Genomic DNA, 21,527 nt, shown 5'->3' on the forward strand with positions numbered 1-21,527 from the left:
CCCTATAACAGCAACATATATAATTCTAAACTAATTTTACCGAACTATAACTTTGTTTAATTTGTAAAATTTATGTTTCTTTTAAATACAGGAAGAACGATGAATGACAATTTTAAAAGCAAAATAACTATTTCTCAGCAGGCAGCTAAGAGCTTGTTTTGGGCAGCACAATAATAATAATGAATTATTTCGTGTGGTTTTGATTTGTCTGGATCATGTGACCTTTCTACAGCTGCTTATTATTATTATTAATAATAATAATTTCTTTTTTTTCTTTTTTTTTCCTTCTCATCTGGGCTATTCGTTGTGAGAAAAAGTTGTTTCCCTTTGGTTCATGACTTTGAAAAGCTATTCTGCAGTCAGACATCCTAAGGATGGCATGGTAAATAAAATCAATGGGTCAGATCAATGAGATGTTGCATTACCCTTCTGATCCACCCAGTGTTATTGTGTTTTGAGGAGCGCTCACAAACATGGGTCAGCACAAAAACTTTGTACGGATTTGAAAACAAACAAAACAAACAAAGAAACAAAGACCTAAAAGCTTTCATTTTATATTCAAGGAAGCTGAAATGTAGTTCAGGGAAGTGTTCCGTCCCAGTCAAGGCCATCCAGGGTGCGAACACTATGAAGGCCGTCCCTCTGCATACATGTGGGTGACCTGGATTAAACCTCTGAGCTGAACTGGGATTGTGGGAGAGCAAATTACAGCTCTGCAGGTGGCTTCTCAGCTTCTGCTCTCTATAAGTTAGAAAAGTTTCTGAAAATATTCCAAATTTCAAATAGGAAGGCCAGAAATAGGGACTTCCAGGAAAGACAAGACCTGGTTTAGTACACTAACGTCGCTGACCCCCCAGTGCCATGAAGCATCACTGCCAGGAGACTGTGCTGGAGAGCTGTTGGTGACCTGTTGATCCCTGGTCATGGCACCAGGACATCTCAGCACCTCAGGCAAAACTTTAGCCTTCACTCAAATACTTTTTTCATCCAGAAAAAAAAGTATTTTTTGTCCACTTTTGACAACAAACATTGCTTTTTTTTTTTTTTTTTTTTTTTTTGTCTCTTCAGAAAATGACATTCCTGAAATATCCATGAAGAGCTCTTCTAAAATATTAACACCAGAGAAACGTGGGGCTCATTTGCACAGACAGGCTACAAGTCTGGGACAGGCTCCTGGGCTGGCTCACAGCCTCAGCTCACTGCAGGATCCTGCCACCCCCACACAGGAGGACTTTTTCTGAACTTCAGACCCATCTCTTTCTTTACACCGTTGTTTATCTTCAGTGCTGGATGCAGGGCAGTGGCGATAAATCACTGAAATCGCTGGTATTTTGTAATTATATCAGGGCATCCTTGCTGCACGACGTACTTACATCTTGCAAATAGCTAATCGCTGCTCAAACTGACAGCAGGTCAAAAGTGCACAGCAGCCATCCCAGGGCTTTAAAAATAAATAAATAGGCGATTCTGTTGACTCTGGTGTGGAGAAATGCACATCTGAACTCCCTGATGTGTGCAGGAGGTGTTTCTTAGCTTACCAGAAGGAAAATTTTGGACGAACTTCCTGTGGTGACGCATCTCCCATCAGAGCTTAGCAGATAATAACAGGGAAGGAGGCTGTGACTTGGGATTAGTGCCATACATGTAGGGTCCTGCCTCAGTGGGACTTGTTGCACCAGTGATGCAGCAAAAAAACTCCAGCAGCCCAGAGCAAGAAACAGAACAATACTCAAGTGTCAGTGAGAAGAAAAAGTTAAAAAATAAAATAAAAAATGAGGAAAACAATCTTTTTACATTGGATATTTATTTCTCTGTGTGGATAGTTGCCACACAGCAAGCAGAGCAGAAAGAAAAAAAAAAAAAAAGAAAAAAAAAAAGGAAAGAAAATAGCAAACAAGTGCAAAGATAGGAAGAGGCAGGTGATATAAGCAAGAGGAGAGGAAGCCAAATTTATTCCCATGGCTCTGCTATGGCTTTGAGAGTGGCCACGATGCAGTAGCCCTGCAGATGAGCTCCCCAAATTTGCAGTGCAATGGGTCCTCCAGAGGCTATGGGGAGGTGAGGGCTCTGCTCAGCAGCCTCTGCTCCCAGCTTTGAAGGCTGGGTGCAACCAGAGCAGCCCATAAGGCAGCAGGTGGGTGGGAGTAGGAGGCTGTAAGGAGCCATTAACTGCTGGAAACGGGTTGAGTCAGAAAATAATGAAATGCCATAATGAGAGACAGCCCAAACTCCCAGGAAATAGGAGCGCAGTAAAAAATGTGGGTGCTTCCTCTGAAGAAAAGCAGTGAAAGGCTCGCTGCCTTCAATAGGAAGGAAAACATACTTCACCGAGGTAGTGGTTAGGTTATGCAGCAGGTCTTTTCCATCTCTGATTCCTGACATCAAACAGCCAGGCACGTTGAGTATAATTAAACATACCAGCAGGCACCACTTACCCCAGGGCGTGCCTTGGCTGCTCTGCTCTCAGCAGCGTGATGCAATTGCCTCCATTAGGCACAGCGCTGTGAGCACGAGCATCACTGACTCATCAGGGGTTGTCTACCTGTCCGGCCACTCACAGGCTCAATTAAACACTGTCACGGAGCAAAACACGGGGCCGATTGGCACTGCAGCGTGCCATGGCAGCCTGGTGCATGAAATCGCTGTGAATAAGCTGGGAAAGGTGCCTGGCCAGAACCATGGGGTGTGTGGTGGCATCTTCCTGTGCCTGCACATCAAGAGCTAGCGCTAGGTGTTGCTCCAGCACTTCAGTGGCAAAATCAAGCTTAGGACAAAAATATTGTTTTCCATGTTAAAAAAAAATAAATAAAAAAGAGAGAGAGAAAGGGAGAGAGTGGAAGTGTTGATGTATGCTATATACTGTCCTCTTTAAATGTCTGATCTCTGCTTTCTCTGCATTCAGTGCTGGTCTTTATCAGCATCATTTTTAATGCTGCACGCTTGGACTGCTGCATGGCAAAGATCCCCAGAGCAATGTAGGGGATGGTGTTAAGACTCTCGCCTAATACTTGAGATGCCTTGGTTTTATTCCCTGCTCTGATGGTCTAATCCCAGATTCATCCCAGCTAAATTTAGGCACTTAGCAGCTCTGCCTGATGTAGCAGATTTTCTTTCTTTCCGGAGGAGGCAGGGATGATGCTGGGCTGTGGTCCCTCTGTGCCTCTGGGGACAGGGCTGAGGAGCTTGGGGAAGGACTGGGAACATATAAAAAGACTGGAGAAGAAGAGGCACCATTCCCTGGCACTGAAGTGGAGGACTACTCATCAGGTAAAAGCCATCAGTTTTCATCTCCAAAGTAGAAGTGGACCTTGTGTCGGAAGGAAAGTGTTAAGGGTTGCCAGGCATGGTGATGCCACAAGAACAAGGAACAGGGCAGGGAACTTCTATCAGAGACAAACTCCAGTCTCTTTCTTCATGTGTCAGTGCTGTGTATCAAGTGACTCTGCAGGCTTTGAACAGTGATAGACTTTCCTTATGGGCTTGTCAGTCCAAAGCCTGGTCTCCCTAACCATTTAAAAGCAAGGTGACAGGCCAGCCACTATCTGTCAACCTCTGGAAGAGATTGGGAGGACAGGGTGAGCCACAAAGAGGGAAAAGATGCCAGCAACAGCACTGCACATTAACATACACTTGCAAGTACCCTCATGAAAGAGAATAAATGGTAAATTGGCAGATATCGTGACAAGTGCTTTTCACAGGTTCATGTGAGGGTTAGAGCAGCTATGGGATTTCAGGGACTGTCGTATGTAGCTTCATGTCATCATCTGGCTATGTAGAGGAGAAATCACTGGATTGCTGTAAGTAGATGTTAATGTAATGCAGCTGACTTCTTTTTTTTTCATTCTGGAGTGCGCACCAAGTATGTTATTACATGACTGTGGTAAAGAGCAGTGGACTCTAATGACTATAACAAATTCATCCTTACAAAAGCTCTATGAGTAGTAGCATTATTATTAATGTTGGCAAAAGTCTTCAAAGGTGAAGCATGCAATAAATGCAAGGTGTTTACATTAGCATTCCAGGCATTTGATAATGAACAGCTCCACAGGGACATGCTCACTCCCACCACCTCCTCTGGAGCATGTCACAGTACAGACGGGGAATGGACAAAGTCTCCCATTGATCCTGAGGGTGAATTTTAGGAAACGTTGGCCCTGAACTGTAGCTTCGTTGTGGCTGTTGCTGCTGCTGGTGTCCTGTATTTCTGCAATAGGAAGCCTGGGGGTTGCAATATATCTTATCATTCACCTCGTAGTGGACTTTGGGTTTACTAAGCAAAATAGCTTTATGTAAAACAAATTACAGGAAGATGACTCTTTCCCCAAAAAGCTGTCATTCCAAATAGGAAAGACTAAATGGAAAGATGTGCAAAAGAGTGGAAAAATTAAACATGCCTGGCATCTTCATTTGGTAGGCCTGGAACCCAGAAACCTTGCCAGAACCTGTCACCATTCTGTTTCTCTACATTTAATTTTTTTTTAACCATTTGGTAATTTCTTTCCCATTCCAGTGATGAGTTGCCTGAAAGTCTGCCTGTTGGCTTGAGAGTAAAACCAGATTCAGAAGAAAGTTTAGACTTAGTGACACAGCGTGTGAAACTTCCCACTAGCCCTGTCCCTGTGGCAGCTGATGAAGTTTCCATCCCAGGGGAGAGCAGTGCTTTGAGCAGCCGCAGGAGGTGTTGCCAAGTTCCTGAATTTCAGGATTTTCCCCTGAAGGCCAAACCAGACACATCTTCCTTCAGACTGACAGGTAGTGCAGGCATCCTGCTCGTCAGTGCCAGCCGCTGTCCAGTCACCCCACTAGGCAGCCGCATCCTGAACACTTCACAGGGCTTTAACTTGGTCACTTAATTGGGGAGAGGTGTGGGTTAAAGTTAACCCTGACATTCCTGAGCCTGCCTGTGATTTTTGAAATAAAGATACCTTGGGGAGCTCTGAGATGTGGATGTTGAAATTAGTCCTGGAACAGAGGAAGCAGGGGGTAGGGGACAAACACCTAAGAAATCCCTCTTCAGTAGCAGTGAGTCTGCATGGATTTGAGCGAGTTGTCATATTTGTAATGATTCTGAACAGGTCACTATGTTGTCCTTATCCCTACTGTAGGATGGGAGTTCCCTAAATCTTATCTTAAAGCTGGGAGAAAATAGGTTGCCTAGGCCTGGGGTAAACTGCTGAGAAAACCTTGATGGGTTGCAGGTGGGAGCAGATGTCTTCTTTCATCAGGGCATCTGCTGTCCCAGGTGGGCTGGTGTACTCCTCCTCAACCACTGCTCTGCCAACCTGCAGGAAACACACTGAAAAGCAACCTTAAAACACAGCAAGCAAAGGTATTTCTGCTTTGTTTATGTACTCAGGAGCTCCCAAGGTGGCCAGAAGTGCTGATGGGGAAGTTTGGACATGATTCAAGGGGAGCTCAGGGAGTTTCAGTCCAAGGTGAGAATGGTTTCAGAGCAATAGAAGGGTCAGCCTGTGGGCAAAGGTGTGTGCTGAAAAACTCTGAGGAAGACCTCAGCTTCTGAAAAACGAAGGAAAGCTGAGGATTATAAGTACTTCCATGGGAAACAATGCCCTGCAGCTCTGACACGTGCTCTGTGACATATAATGGGCTGCTAACCAAGTGGCTCACCAAGCTCTGTGGAATGTTCTCCATCACCAGGAGCTTTTGAAATCATGAGCTGATTTTTCACTAAAAGAGATGTGTGTAGTTCAAATAGGCATTAATTCAGCGAAGTTATCTGGCCCGAGTGATGAAAGATATCATGCTACGTAGTTGTGTTAGTCCTTCTTTTGATATATTAATATTTTTCCAAACAGCATGCTTGCTGGACACTTTTTACAGATCAAAAAAGATGTTCCACACAATATTAAAGATTTGTTTCTGTGATCATATAGGAAAGCAGCTTACACAGATTTTTGAATGGGGAATGCATTTTTTGTAAAATACAACTAGTACCCTCCCCAGTTTGTGAATTGGTTTTCAATTTCAGATACTTAATAGAAGGAATCTTTGGTGGATTATATTTTGGGTAAAATTCATAGATTGCAAACTTCTTGTGATCCATTTTATTGCAGCAAGATTCCTTCCAGAAATGTTATACTATGTGTTGCTGTTTTGTGACTGGGACATGTGGTAACTCTACTTCAAGAACTAGTCAGTGCCAGATTCCACAATACATTTCTACGTTGTCATCCATATAAAGGAAAATCAGAAACATCTGTCCTTTTCTTTTCTCTTTTTTTTTTTTTTTTTTTTTTTTTTTTTTTATTCATTGAAAATAAATGCTACAAGCACAAACTAGAATAGGTAGTAGAAGTTGGTGCACAACAGTAGAATAAAGATAGTCATGTGGAAATGTATTCAAGGGTTTATTAATCAAAAAGACAAATCATTAACCATTATTTACTAGTAATAAACATTGGTATTTAATAATTTGCAAATTTTTAGGAGTCATCACGGCTCATCTTGTGACCATGTGTCTATGTGGAATGTTATAATCAGTTTCCAATTTCTGAAATCAGTTGCAAAAATTGAACTGAAGGTAGAACACTTTTACCTTTCCAGAAGCTTGTAGCTATGTTTTTTAAGTATTCACTCCAATGTGTTTGTAATTATTCACTCCAATTGCATATTTTAGAAGTTCTTTTTCTTTGTGTTTATACTTACTGTGTGTCATTCTTTGGAATCAGCTTGGGCCAGGTATCTGTTTGCCAGGACACATACTTCCCTCCTGTCCATATCTGTCATACCATAGACAGCTGCAGCCAGTGAGAGCAGCTTCAGCATTATTGTAGAGAAAACTGTTTCAGGACCTAAAAGATAAAATTGGAAAGATATTAACATTTGATTAACTAGGGAAAATCTAGTGCATTTTGCTTGAGGAACAGCAGACAGAACAAACTGCTTTTTAAACCTTGTTTGACACAAATTTTCAATGAGCCTGTAAGACCTCCTCTAAATGAAGTTGCTGTCACTTTTATCATGCCAGAGTATATCAGCTCTGAGAGGAAATTTTAGCAGTGTTCTTACCATGGGTGCTTGGAAAATATCCCTTTATGTCTCAATTTTCTGTATTCCCATAGATTAGGAATAATCTCTCCCTCTCTCTCATCCTTCATAATTCATACAGAGATCACTTGCCCTGAGTGTTTGTTGCAGTTCTTTATTTTTGGTAAACATCATGCATTTTTTCAGAATCTGTTGGCTGATAATATAACAAGAATATACCAGCACTATTTCTTTAGATTAATCAACCTCAGGACTGAACGAGTTAGGGCTGAGTGAAATATTTTAGTTCAAACTTCTTCAATGAACTTAGGCAGCAGCTGAATATACTTCAGAAAGCATCGCAGCAAATTACTTGTACTGGGGAAAGATAAGACATAGTTTTAAAAGCTTTCGAATTGCCTTTAAAAAATCAACAAAATATTTTATAACTAAGAATGACTTTGTTTCATGTTTGAACATGAATATTTCACCTTTGTGACTGAAACATTTTTCGTTTGCTAAAATTTTGAGAAAATAACTATTAATTTTTTAACCAGAACTGCCAACACACCAGATAGTCAGCCATTTGCGTCAATCTTTGGCCTAATATTTATATCTTTGTCAAAATTATAAGAAAGTATATAATTGTAATGATGCTGAAATGTATTTTTTGTCCTGTTACCAGTTTTGCTCAAGTTGGGCTTGTCCTCTCTGACTTGTTTCCATGTGATTTTTCATGACATTATTGCCCTTCTGTATGCTCCTGTAACTAAAGTGTAGGACACAGTGCTACAGGCTTTTGTAAAGACCAAAAAGGAGATGTCAATCGAAAAGTATTAGTCAGATTCAACAGAGCAAAGGTGCACTGGTGCCCATCAGACAACAGTGTGTGTGCAGCTGCCAGCTCAGAAAATCTGTAAGCCACAGCTTGCTTATGGGGAATTTCCACTTTATATTATTCTGTCCTGATCCTATTACTCCATCCTTAGGTGCCCTCTACTTGGTGGTGTATAGGGATTGCCCAAGCTGGCATGGCATTTTCTTCGCTCTTATGGCAATTTTTGTTGTCACTGATCATGACAGGAACAGACAAATAGAAACTGAGCAGTTTTAGCAGTTTCATGAAGATTAAACAAGACAGGAATGCCGAGAATATGCAAGCTTTATTTATTTATTTATTTTTTAATCAATGCATTCTTTATGGTGTTGGAACAGTTGTGCCTTTGTTCTGGTAGTGCTGTTTTTTGAAAGACAAGTGACTAAGAGACCATTGATTTTTTTATATATATTTTTTTCCTGTTCTTTTCCCCCAAATCTCATGTGTGTCCTTTGCCTGGCACGTCTGTCTCTGAAGTGTAAAAATAGTGCACTACTTTGCTTTTTGCGTATTAGAAGAGCAAAAAGGGAGCTACGGAAGAAAAAATACTCGTATATAGCAAGATTTATCCTGAGACCCAGCAAGTGAGGCTATTCCTAGGTGATGCCAGGGAGGCTCAGGGCTCAGTTCCCAAGCCTATGAGACACATGTTGATGAAGGATGAGGTAATTTCCAGATAAAAGGTAGCAACTGCTGTCAGAGCAATAGTGACAGGAGTGCTGGTGGTGGAAACAGTCTCTGCACAGGTTGTTACCACCGTTATGGTTGGTAGACACCTGCAGTAGGTTCCATAGGAAGAAAGAGAAGCAGAGGTGGAAGAAAGCAGTGAATGACTGCCACTCTGCTCTGCTTGATCATTGCTTTTTGTTGTTGTTGTTCAGTTCAACTTTCAGTAGTAACATCCCAGACTTTGCAAGACAAATGGCTTATTGTTCCTCTGCTGTAATCCACTATGAGATTTCTGATTGGGAATACACAGCCTGGCTTTCAGAAATGTGCATTGTGCATCCAGGCTTTGGCTGTGACAGACTCGAGTTCTTAGTCACATAGGCTATGGGGAGGGAGGGAAAGCAGTGGGACTTGACATGTAGCTTAATAAGTTTTGTTTAAGGGCAGCCAGAGATTGTTACGTAGCCTTGATAAAATTGTGAATGATATAGTTGACCATGAAGGAGCATGCAAAGGTTGAGCATGCAACTGAATGGATGTGGCAATGGTAGCAGGGGACTGCAGGTATGATTTTGAAGAAAAAGCTTTGGAAATTGTTGTCCATCATGAGTTACATGTGAGCCAATGGTGGTGTGTTGCTGTGGTCTGCATGTCCAGGAGAATAGATTGTGATATAAGGTGTTCTTTGATTTTTGCCTGGGATTTGGAAAGTATGACTTCCACATATTACCAATATTAATACATTAAGGAAAACTTTTTTGTGTGTGTTCAAGTATTATTTTAAAGAAATAAAAATATGATTGGAAATTTCCTTTAGAAAAAATCCAGCTCAAGTTTGTATGGGCACATAGTGAGAAGAAGCATGGCATCTTTACAAAGACCCATACTGAAAGGTATCCTTTTGTATGCAGTAACGAAGTTAACTGAAATGAATTTGATCAGGTAGGATTTATTCAAGCAGTTGTTACAAAACTGCACGTGAATATAAACACATCACATTTATGAAAAAAAAAAAAAAATATATATATATATATAAATATATAAATTGGATATTGGTCAAGATCTGGTCTATAGCCATGGAAGCAGGTGGGTGGCCTGACTGTCAGAGGCCTAAAATGTAGGGTCAGCAAAGGTGATCTACATTAAGAAGAGTTATTTTAAATCATTGCACTGGCAGTGTGGAAACTTATTTCAGAATTCTTTATACCATAACGAAAGACAAAATTTAGTTCTGGTTGTTTCAATTTCAGCATAATATTTTACTGGTTGTGGTATCAATTTAAAACTCAGCCAGTGGCTTTAATTCATCACATGAAAGCTGACTAATCTTTTTGTATATTTCTGATTATTGTAGCAGGCATACAATAACTTTGTATTTAATAACAATCTATTCCTTTATTTATTTTATTTAAAGATAGGCTGAATCTTGCAGGCCAGGTTTGAGTAACAATAAAAGCTCTTGCAGTTCTCATGCATATCCAGTATCTTACAGAAACACAGAAAAGGTACAGGAGAGAGAGACAACCACGTGCAGACTTCCAGAAGTAAACAAAGCTTAGAATTTTTACCTGAGAACTAAAAGGAAAACTGTCGTGCTTCTGGCTTATCATTCAAAAGATTGAGTGAAATTTCCTGGAAACCCATAAGAAAAGCCTCCCTAATGGGGAAACATAAGAAGAGAAAAGGGGAGAGTAAGAAAAAACACATGAGTGAACAGAGATCTCTTGAGCAGTTGACATAGACATGAGGTCCTGAATGAATTCAGACCTGGTACCCAAGGAATATAAAGCCAGATTGTGCAAGGTGCTTCTGAAAATAAGGTTATTTGTTTCCCCTCAGAAACCACTTGGCACCTTCCACACTGGCTGAAACCCTGCCAGTTTTTCTTTCTTTCTCTCCTTCTTTCTTTTGTGATTACTGTATCAACTTCCCCAAACTTGAATGAAACAAGGAGAGATGTCTTGGTGACCAAATCTCATGCAGCTTTCTTATTACCTATTTAAACGTGGCCAGAGGAGGGAAGGGAGCAGGATTTGCATTTGGCAAATGGGCTCAAGCTCACAAGCTCTCATTTTACTCCTTCTTTATTTGGAGCTGCATAAGAAGGGTGATTTAGTTGCAAATGAATTACTTTAATAATAGGTTTTGAGTTGCACAGAACATAGACTATCTTGACCCCATTTCTGCAGCTGTAAAAGTAAGAGCGTGGGTGTGGTTGCTGGTAGCTGGCCAGGATGATACAGTTCAAGGGGGTGGATAAAATAACATTTACACTTACAGTAACTGTTTAAAAATGTAATTGAATTCTGCCAAATCCTTCATGTTCGTTCGGGGAATCCAGCTCTTTAGGGCTGCCAATACTCAACTCTTCTCACCCTCGTTTGCTGCGAGTTCCCTCTTCCTCCCAGATGCATCTTGCTGCAATAACCTCCTCGTGGACTATTGAGGTTCCTCCAGCTTTGCTCTACAAGTGGCAGGATGCAACCAGGGACTCAGCCTGGCCCATAAGACTCAGCAGGGAGGAGGAACGAAGTCCCAGAGGAGGTGTTCCACTTACAGCTCCCTTTGTGCTGCAGCAAGGGCTCCCAGGCCAGCAAAGGCAGGCGTCTGTTGGATCCTTGAGGAACCGTGTGGCAGAGAAGGCAGAGACCTGGAAGCCTGTGCTCGTCCTTATGAGCTTGAATTGCAGAAGTGCTCCCAAGCCATGGTAGTCATGGGTACCAGGTATCCTGTCTGACAGAAACATAAGATGAGGTCTTGACCACTTTGCAGTCTCACAGTTGCCTTTTAAAAGTAGCCAAGTGTTGACTAAAATAACCTGGTCATTTCAGCTGGAATACATACTCTTGGTCTCCCTGTGTCCTTCCTATTGCAGCACCCTGTTTGAGGACACAGGGTGGTTGATTCACAGGGACCACAGAACCATCTGTCTGTCCTTTTTATATTAGGACATGATGCTTCATCCTCTTTGGCTATAATATGTTCTTTCAGATCAGCATATAGTGTTGAATACACAGGAGATTTGGTGTCAACTCTTCAGTGCCTTATTCATGTGGCTAATTACCTTTACTCAGCAAAAATAAAATAAATAAAAATTAAGCTTTCTACTTTGAATTTGGCAAGGATTTTCAGACTAAAAATCTGCCAGGACCTCACTGCAGTGACAAGATTTGTGATTTTGTCCTTTTTGCTGTTAGCTTCCCATACGTAACAAATTTGAAATATTTCACCGATCTCGAGCAAATTTGGAAGCAGTTGAAAGTCTCAAGGAAGAAAGTTCCTACAGGATGATGAAAAACTTGACCTGAGTAGAGGAGAGAGACTCAGAGTAGGGAGAGCTCAGACATTGTACTCTCTTTTCAGCAGCACAGACTATTTGCAGCAACTGCCATTTCATGTCTGACACAGGGGTCATAAGGGTCATAAGAGACATTGAGACCAGGGGGAGATTTCTTGTGGTTTTGTTTCCCTCAAGGTCCTCTCCAGAGGGGGGGGGGGGGGGGGAAAGTCTGTTGTTCATGGAACATTTTATTATTTTTATAAATTAAATTGGTTTTAACTCTTTAAGCTTTTTCATCAATGGCATTTTCTTCTGCCCTCAAGTCCTCTGTGTCTTTCTTGTCTTTGTTATCTTCTCCAGATTTTTTTAGCACCTAAAGTATAAGTATCAGGTTGTGGGTAGAAATCTATTTCTGATCTTAACAGTGCCATACTCACATCCTTACTTTCTCTTCTCTTCAAAATCATCTGGCTTATCTTGCTTCAGCTTTGAAATGTGAATGTTTCTTGTCATGAATCCCAGCTCATCTCTGCAGCTGATAATTGTTAATCTAATGCCTACCTTGTTCTGCAGACTGAGGCTGGGTTTCCTATTCATGAAAACATAGGCATACTTGGCACACTTGTATCTCATATGGGGTTGTAAAGATCATTTTGTATGACCACCAAGACCTTCTTAGTTAGCACTGAAACAAGCTTTTAGTCATTTAGTCTCAACTGATAATTATTTTGTATTTACTTCTACTGATGTAAAATACCATGGTATATCTTTTCAACAAAACACCCTGATACAGAGAGAGCTTTCTCCCTTTGGGAAGTAAAAAATAAAAATAAATAGGCTGGATCATATACAAGAGATGTCAGTTACATCACTGATGAACTGTTTATATGATAGCACTGCAGACAGAATAATAACCTTTTGGAAGAAATCTCTTCAGTTTCCTCAATCTAGCGATCTTCAGTAATTCTGGAGTGGGAAAGAAGGTGGTGACTTGCCTGAGGTCCTGCATAGAAAATATAGTCATAGCTGTCCTCAGAAAGGCAGACTTTACAATCATATAGCTTTACATTTAATTTCATTTTGAATTACATTTCCTTTGTCATGAGAATATTCTTTAAAAACTGTGTAGATAAGAAATCCTCACAGAACAAACTTATATTATTTTTTTCCTTTAAAATCCCTCAAGCTCTGCAGTTCTTATGGGGAACTCAGGCAATCATTTTTAAAGGAAATTCATTATAAAAAATCTTCAACACCTCTTCTTAGGGTATGAGTATTTCATCTTCAGAAGTTTTTATTAAATCCTTGACTGAATTTAAATAATTCAGACAATGAAACTCCATTCAGTATCAGCCCAGCATTTATAGAATCATGCATCCAAAAATCTGGAAGAGATTGAATAAACCATGCCCCAATCTTTAGCATTTGTAAGTCTGTTTGATCAGGCTGTTGAAGGAAACATGAGATTATAAAATTGTTTAGACGTTCAAATCAGTGAAAATTAATTGTGAGGAAATTTTCCTATGCCCATTCACCAAACAAATTCTACCCACAAAATTTGCCCAAGGTATCATTTGAAGCAAGCATTTACGAGTATATTGTTTTAATTAGGAGATGGCAGTTTCAAATACAACTTTTGAATCCAATCCAAGATTTTCATTGTACACAAAGTATTTCCATAACAGACTTTTAAATATTTGAGCTTCAACTCTGGTTTGATGAGCTGTTCTAGTCTGGGGCTAGTAAACAAGTCTAGAACTTGCTGTATTTCTCCCAGCAGATAAATCATCATCCACTTACTTTTAACCTTGCCTGGATCTGTCAGTCTGTCCTGCAATCTTTATCTCCAGGATAGCAGACAATGCAGCCATTTCGTGTGAACATGGAAGGATTTTCAGTTGTAACAATAACATTAAAGAGAGCTTTTGGGGAAAAATCCTCCTCTTAGCTATAAAAGGGGTCGGCTTCCCTGCAGGTAAATTTTCCCAGCAGTATGCATTGATATATCACTTCTGCCGAATTTTAATAGGGATGGAGTGCCTGGTTTTGCATGTAGTAAAGATGTTTGATCTACATCCAGAACATGGATCTGTTTTTTTAGCTTCCCAACATGCAACAGCTGTACAGGTAAGAGCAAAATAGTGTGTGCCTGGATACAGGGCAGAATGGAAATGCCAGCTTTTTTGATTACGTTGCCAATGGATTTCAGTGGTCAAAAAGATCGTTTCCTCCAGATGGAACATTTTTCCAGTTGCTAAGAGGATATGTGGACATCTGAACATGAAATCATTCCTTGATGTGTTTGGGCTGTAATAATTTGTGCTGTTCAGAGAGAGAGGTTTTTGATTTTTTTTTTTTTTTACATATTTTTGGTTGGTTTTGCTCATTTTTATACCTTTTTTTTTTCTGTGCTCTTCTCTTGCCTTTATCACCCCAACACATCTTAATATTTTCAACTTAAATTACACTTTGCATTCAATATCACCTTTACTATAAAGAAAAAAAAACCTTTCTTAATGCTATAGCTGTCAAGATGTCTGTTGGTTTTGTCTGTTGGCTCTGTATTTCCCAGGCCTTGCAGATTTTTTATTTCAGAAGGGTCAAAAGAGGTTCTCAGGTGCAGACAACACCAGATGGGTTCATGTGAGCATGGCAAATACATCTTGCATCTTTATCCACAAATGTTTTTGAACAAAAAACTGCTAGGATGCCATTCTAGGAGCCACCAGATCTCTCCCTTTAGTCAGGAGCTTCTGGTCCCTCCTGCTTTTCTTGGCACCCATACCAATACCTGGAGCCTATGCACTATCCCTGTTTCCTTGCTGCGCTTACTGCAGGGAAGGCCAGCTGGTGCATGCTCGCAGCTGGGCTCTTTGAACCTGGGCTTGTTTTATCCCCTGAAGATGTTATGATGATGATCACTCCACCAAAATGCAGATGGGTTTTGACGCACTACAGGCTGGGGAAAAAAAATAAAAGGTCTAATGAGACTGGCCCAATGTCATATGTCTGGAGGTGGGTACCGGAGAGGGAGGGAGTAAGGGAGAGAAGAAGGGGGGTTATCTGAGCTGCAAGAAGAGCTGAGAAACCAAAGCTGAGTCAGAAGTTTCTGGCCGAGCCGCCTCCAAGTTTCACAGACTTTGTTTCTCAGCAGCAGTGGGCAGCAGGGCTGACCTTGTGAGTCGTGAAAAGTCTTGGCTGAGCAGTGAGTCTTGCTGGCTGGACAGAAGGCATTGCTGGTTAGTCTTACTCTGGCTGACAGGATCACTGCTGCACTGACTTCTTGTAGTTGTAGCAAAGTCCTTTCATCCCAGTAAGATTTGCTCTCTGGTGGGCTGGGTTTCTCTTCTTGGTGTTCTCTGTGTGAACGTCAGAAAGGTTTGCCCTTGGTTTTTCATTGCAGTACTGCCAGCCTGGTTGTTACACGGCACTTTTAAAGAGCTATTTAAAATCTCAGCTGACAAAAAAGGAGGGGGGGAAGCCTGTTTCATATTTCCCCACATGAAATATTATGTTTATCCTTCACTAGATAAAAAAAAATAAAAAATCTTTGTTTTAATGTGGGTTGATTCTAGCAGGGGAATTATTTGGATTTCCAAATTTACAAAGCATTCTTCCTGAGTGGTTAACTGTTCCCATATTTGTTAAAAATGGAGGGGAGAGGAAATTACCAAAGACATTTTGAAAATTACCCTGGACATTAATGTTTTTTTTTCTGTTTGTTTTTTCTTGTTCTAATTCTAATAAAGATTTCTCAAGTCACACTGCTGTGCCACTCTCTTCTAAATGTCTGCTTTGGAAATAAGAACAATGTTGGGAACAGTTGTATGGTGTTGGTCTGTTTTGAATTACAAAATGTTTTTGTATCATAAAGCTCTGAACCAGGTCTTTACCTCCATCATTAAACATGAAGGGACAGAAATTCAGCTGGCCTAACTTGGCTTAGCTCCATGAATTTCACTGCTGTGGACAAGTTAAAGACTTCACCCTTTGCAATAAGATTCCTCCTTACAAGATTTATTTGGCTTGGTTATGTAAATAATCCCTGAAATACAAAAATAATTGTATTGATTCAGCCTCTGCTAACTCACAGGAGAAATCCAGTGCGAGGCAAGATGCAAAAACCATCAGCGCCCCAGCCGCAGCAGTCTGCAAGGGGCAGGACAGCACTGTACCGCGTGGCTCTGGGATGGCTGTAAGCAAAGTTCAACATCTGCTGAAGGAACGTGCAGGTAATTTAAGCCCAGGGCTCTGTCCCCAGCTCCTGGACACCCCAGTAGTCTGCTGGCTGGGCATGGTGGAGACCCACATGATGATTGCAGTGGTGGTGGTGCCTGGATGCAGCCAAAGCGTGCTGGTGCAGCAGCAGCAGGGTCACGTCTTGCATGGCCCCACACCAAGGCAGCTTGCTCCTAGAAACATTCTGCTAGGAAAATCTACTGATTTATTTATGAGGTTATACCAACCAGCAGTGCGGTGTTGGCTAAAAATAATTTAGGGGCAAGCTTTGCATGCTGGTGGCCGTCACCTTGGCCATCTTGTCAGAGCTGGAGCTCAATTTTGATTCCTGCTCTGCAGCTCTGTATGCTAACGGAGTGCCATAATTTTAGGGGCATGAAAATAGCAGAAGACAAGAGAAGAAGCAATAAGTCCCTGAATACCCAGCTTGACATTTACTCATACCATTAGGACCCTTCAGATATTTCCCCTAAATTTTCTCCTGTAGTTACCCACACAGAAACCTGGGGTTCTTCTCTATACGGTACATTTCCCTTATGGGACCTATTAATTTATTGTTGGCTTCTGCAGGATATATTTTTTTCCTGTTCTATCATTTTTTTCCTGTTCTATCATTCTTTGAAACCCAGCCCAGCTGGGTTGCAGTAGCACCAAGAGTCCCAGCAGAGAGCTGTAGAGTAGTCCTGAGAAACTGGGGTCTCTGCTGAATGCCTGGAGATCCTGAAGTGAGTGGACAGATGCTCAGTCTTTATAACAGAAAAGGAGAAGACATGAAAAGTCATTATTTGTGATGTCTGGCAAACCTACTGTGAGGCTCTTTGGAAGGGATGAGGTGGTGGCTGCAGAGGTTGTTATTCCATGAGCTAAACCAAGGAGGCAGGAAGCTCCCATCAAATTGGTTTGTGGTAGAGTCCTCAAAGTGAGTTTCCACCTCATCCTGTCCTTTCCTAGCAAAGAAGAAAAATGTGCATCCTTTTAAGTGGTAATTTGGAAAAAATATAAGCAAAGTCTGTGTAAGCAAGCGCTGCAGAAGTGCTGCCTCTTTTTGGCTTGGGATGACTGTTTTTCTATGCACGGGCTTCTGCGCTGTCAGCAGGAGCAGCACACCCTGCTCAGGATAAAATCCAGCCTGGAGTCAGAAAAAAAGGAAGGCAGTTTAGGAATGTACCCATCAATCTCAATGGCATGGTCATCCTGACGCTTAGTATGGGGATTTTCTGATACGAGCTGTAAATAATTCATGCTCAAAAGTGACTGCATAGGCTGGTAGTTCTAGCCATCAGCCAAGGTCTTCTACTTCTCTATAAATGCAGTCTTTCTCCAAGATACAGAAGTACTCTTTTTTTCACAGTTATATGCTAAAAGCAGATAGAGGATACATTATTTATTTATTTATTTTTTAAAGGTTCATGGAAATAGTTATGTTCCTATATCAGGAAATGAACTATACTGGCATGGTCTGAACCGTGAAGCAGCCATGCTTCTCCCGTGCTCAGGGCAGCGCAGTGGGTGGGTGAAGCCCTTGGACCTGGGGTAAGAGCCCTGAGCAAGGGCTGGGCCAGGCTGGGGACTGACATCAGGAAGGGGATCATTAGGTGACATCTGTAGGAGGCACTGGAGTCTATCTAATTCTACCTCATCATACCTGATTTGCTGCTGCTCTCTTGTGCATGCAGTGGTGTGCTTTTCTGAGGAGTGTAGACTGCAGGCTTTTTACTTCTTGGACTCCAATCTACCTGAGAGCAGCTCAAGCTTCCCTTCTTCAGATCCCAGGTCCTGTTCTCCTACACCTCAAAGCACTGCACGTGTGTGTACAGGGTTGGCGATGGTATTTGCTTCCTTCCAACCTGGAAAGTGCAGAAACTTGTGGAATTACAACGGCTGAAAGAAGGAAACTAGGGCAGCACTGACACTGATGGGTATTCCTGTGAGCAAGCCTCATGGCTGCTCCCTTACTAACTGTACCTGGCAGCGCTTGGACAGCTTTGCTTTCAAATTGCACGTTTGAGATTAACAGAAACTGTGTAAGTGCTCTGTGCAAGTCTAAAGCACCGTACCATATGGTGTGTGACAGGATTTAGAACTCAAGAGCTGCTTACTTTGTTCCTGAGATACTTTTAAATTGGTGCATTGGTTTTCTTTTTGCATTTCACTGTTAGTTTTTTTTTAGAACACAACCCAAATATGGAATCCATTGACTAGATAAGCCAGAATCTGTTTGCAGTTGATGGAAGGAGCTAGTTGAAAGGACTGGATTTTCTTCCTTTCATTACCAAGCTCTTTCAGATAAGGCAGTATCTTCTTAAGAGCTCTTTAAGTAAATAACCAAATAAGACATTTTAAAGCAAGGACTTCATGGAAAATCTTGAGAGAGGCTTGTTCTCTTTCCTTTCAATTAACCCTGTAGTGTTCACCACAAAAGTAACCTGGTTTGATGTAACTCTTGGAGAACAAGGCACAGATGTGCAAGCACAGCCACTTCTCTCACGTATGTATGTGCAAATCCACAATTGCACAGGGAGTCTGCAGGCAAAATCAGGCTGTTATGACAGTATAGGAGCACAGGTTTTTGGTCAGAGGACTTTCCATTTTTGATTCTTCTGTAGTTTGGGGAACTAGCCTCATGGCTTATTTATATGAGGGACTTCAGTAAAGAGCTCACAAAATTAATTCAGATAATTTACTGCCTTGTTCTGCAGAACAAATGGACTCAATGGATTTTTATTTTAGCTCAAACTCTTTTTCAAGTCTGACCAAATAGTTTGGGAATGTCGACTTCTACATACAAAATGTTGGTTGTGACCAATTAGAAGTGCATAATACTTTTTCTGTTCTTATTTTGGATGAACTTACTACAAGGCAAGGGCAGTTTTGTAGGTCTCTGAATGTCTGGTTGTCAGCATATATTAATTTGTAGTTTTCTCACATCACCATGACCATGGAAACATGGACTAAGTCTAGTTTGCACATTTCTTTTACCAACGTGAAGAAGAACTCTATTGAAGATGCAGCTCTGAGGTCCTTATGTTAGCTTGGCTTCTTTTCCTTCTCCACACAGGGGTAAGTTTTACTGCTAAAAGTTTTAATAACTGTTGTGCCTAAAATCTTTCAAGAGTTCTCCCTAACGGTCCCTACAGCCTGGCACCCCGTGTCCAGAAATGGGTCGTAACAAAAGGCATCGGAGGAGGTAAAACTATGTGCATAGAGTACCACAAGGCACCTTCAAGAACCTCTTCAGGTTTGGGAATTCTGAGCCACAAGCTCCATATAAGCTGTTACCTTTAGGATCTACAGAAGACTAAAACTCTATGGTTCTGATTAGTTATTTTATTGCTCACGGTGGGTTTTGGACCTTTTGGAGTGGTTAGAAATGTATTTCCTTGTGTTGAATTTAAGCCTTGCTGCTTGGTAACATGATTGATTGATACCTATTTCCTCTGTGTTAAAGAAAAGGGAATAATCATCCCCTGTTCATTTTCCCTATGCCTTTCATGCTTTGATAAACCTTCATTATATCTCCTGTGTTGTCCTGGTATCTCTTGTAGCCTTCAGGAAAAAAAAATAATTTAAATCTGAATATATTCATAGACAAATGCAGTGAAAGAACATTTTCTTCTTTAAACAATTTTTAATATTTCATACTGCCTCTGCGGAGCCCTGTCTTGACATTTTCTCCGTGATCCCATCTTTTTTTTTTTTTTTTTTTTCTTTCTAAGAAGTGATGGCTACTTTAGAGCTTGTTACAGGCACAGTTAGGGTAATTTTCTCCCTCTGATTTCTCTGATCTTTTTTCCTGTTGATTTTTGTGAATTTTCTGTCAACAGTTTAATAAATGTGTTTGAGAAGTTCATGATCTTCATTAAGAAGTTCTTGGTCCACAGACTGTTACAACTTTATGAGCAAAGATAAAATATAGAACATGTGTTGGATTAATTATGCAAACTACCCAATCGAGCTACAAATTGGCACATAATTTAGGACTGACTCAAGCACAATAGATTGCTAGTTGCATAATTTATGATGCTAGTGGAATTGTTTAACGCAGCTACTAACCACAAAGGGAACATAGAGTTTAAACTATCTTCTGACAAATCTGTGTCCACCTGAGAGAAATATGGTCTTTAAACAGCACTAAAGAAACAGGACCTGGAATATTTGAATGTGTGTAGAGAGAAATCTCATGGGGCATAGCTGTGTTGCTGAGCCATGATTAGCTCCAAGTGCATAATGTGGGGGAAAAGAAATCAGCTCCTAGCTTTTAGCAGTATACATTTTTTTTCTCCTATTTACACACAGCAGTTTGAGCCCTAAATACAAAGTAATTTAAATGAATATTGACTATTGAACCGTGGGTTTTTACATGTAGTTCTGCATAGACAGAAGCAGTCACTAGGCTGAGGAGAAGCTGCACGCTTCACTGCCACCAGGTTAATCTGTGCCACTCACCGTGCATGTGCAAGAATTCCCCAGGCTTTGTTGCAAAAGTTATTGCAGTGACCTTGCAAGTAGCCAATTAACTCTATTTAAATACTTACTAATGGGCAGAGAACAAGCATAGTGCAAACTAACGCTAAATCTTCAAATGCTGTTTTGCCAATAATTAGGCTCAGGGCTCCAAGCACTGACCTGCTGTTACAGTTTGCCTGAAAGCCCTGACATTTTTTTCCCTGACAAAGGTGCTATTGAATGTGGGGCTGTCATGGCAGAGCTGCAGTTGCATTCATTGACAGTATGCCCGGGGGTAAGAGACTTGAATATATACAAGGTGTAGAAAATACTTAATTTACTTGTTAAATCAGTTCCCTATGCTGTTTCACATCAGCACAATTCTTTGCCAGCTGCTACCGTAGATCCTGCTAAAGCTTCAGGAAAACGGTTTTGTTTTGCTCCTGTTTTTACAGGTTGAATGTTAATCTTTGGCATGTTTCAGAGAGTTCAGATAGAGATCTCTGGAAATGAGCAGGAAGGAGCCTGTGTGAGCTGACCTGAGCTAGCAGGTGAGCACAAGCTGCTCTTCTTCATCTTCTGTGTGTGGAAAAAACCCAATGCTGCTTCCATTTATATGTCTAACACCAGACCTAGGGGGAGAAAAAAAAAAAAGGTAAAGCATTTTTAATCTTCCTTGGATAGGAGGTGTGTGCTGAGGCTTTCTGGTTCAATATATCACAGTAGGGGCTGGCTGTATGTAACACATCTTTTTAAAGTTGTATGACCTGCTTTTCTGGATGCCTATTTTGCTTTGCTTCTATGACGAGTGAAGGGCAAACTTCCCTTAACATGTGAAACCATCCCAAAATAGAGACACATTCATCTTCAAAGCCAATACAGAGAGAGTTGACAGTTAGTCCATACGTGCATACAGCAATAAAAAGCTAAGAACAGAGACAAGAGGCTTAGACGCAGTCGTGGTTGAGTTATTATTAGTTAAAGATTCCAAAATTTGGCTTAGAAATCTGTGCACAACCAGCTTTCTGC

General features: G+C 41.0%; 1 protein-coding gene across 6 annotated transcripts in view; it reads left to right on the forward strand.

Annotated features, from left to right (window-relative positions):
• LNX1 (ligand of numb-protein X 1) overlaps positions 1 to 21,527 on the forward strand; it is a 147,096-nt gene that overhangs the window by 22,600 nt on the left and 102,969 nt on the right. For 3 of the 6 annotated variants that reach the window (XM_038179009.2, XM_072037618.1, XM_072037624.1), the window contains exons 1-2: positions 5,280 to 5,435; positions 15,907 to 16,045. The exons of 1 other annotated variant lie outside the window; for it this stretch is intronic. The gene's annotated coding sequence lies outside the window, so the exon portion shown is untranslated. Of the gene's footprint in view, positions 1 to 5,177; positions 5,436 to 15,906; positions 16,046 to 21,527 lie in introns of those variants that run through there. 2 more of the 6 variants (XM_072037619.1, XM_072037620.1) reach the window with 2 other exon arrangements.

Source organism: Anas platyrhynchos, chromosome 4 (genome assembly GCF_047663525.1).
Source record: "Anas platyrhynchos isolate ZD024472 breed Pekin duck chromosome 4, IASCAAS_PekinDuck_T2T, whole genome shotgun sequence".
NCBI classification, from domain to species: Eukaryota; Metazoa; Chordata; class Aves; order Anseriformes; family Anatidae; genus Anas; species Anas platyrhynchos.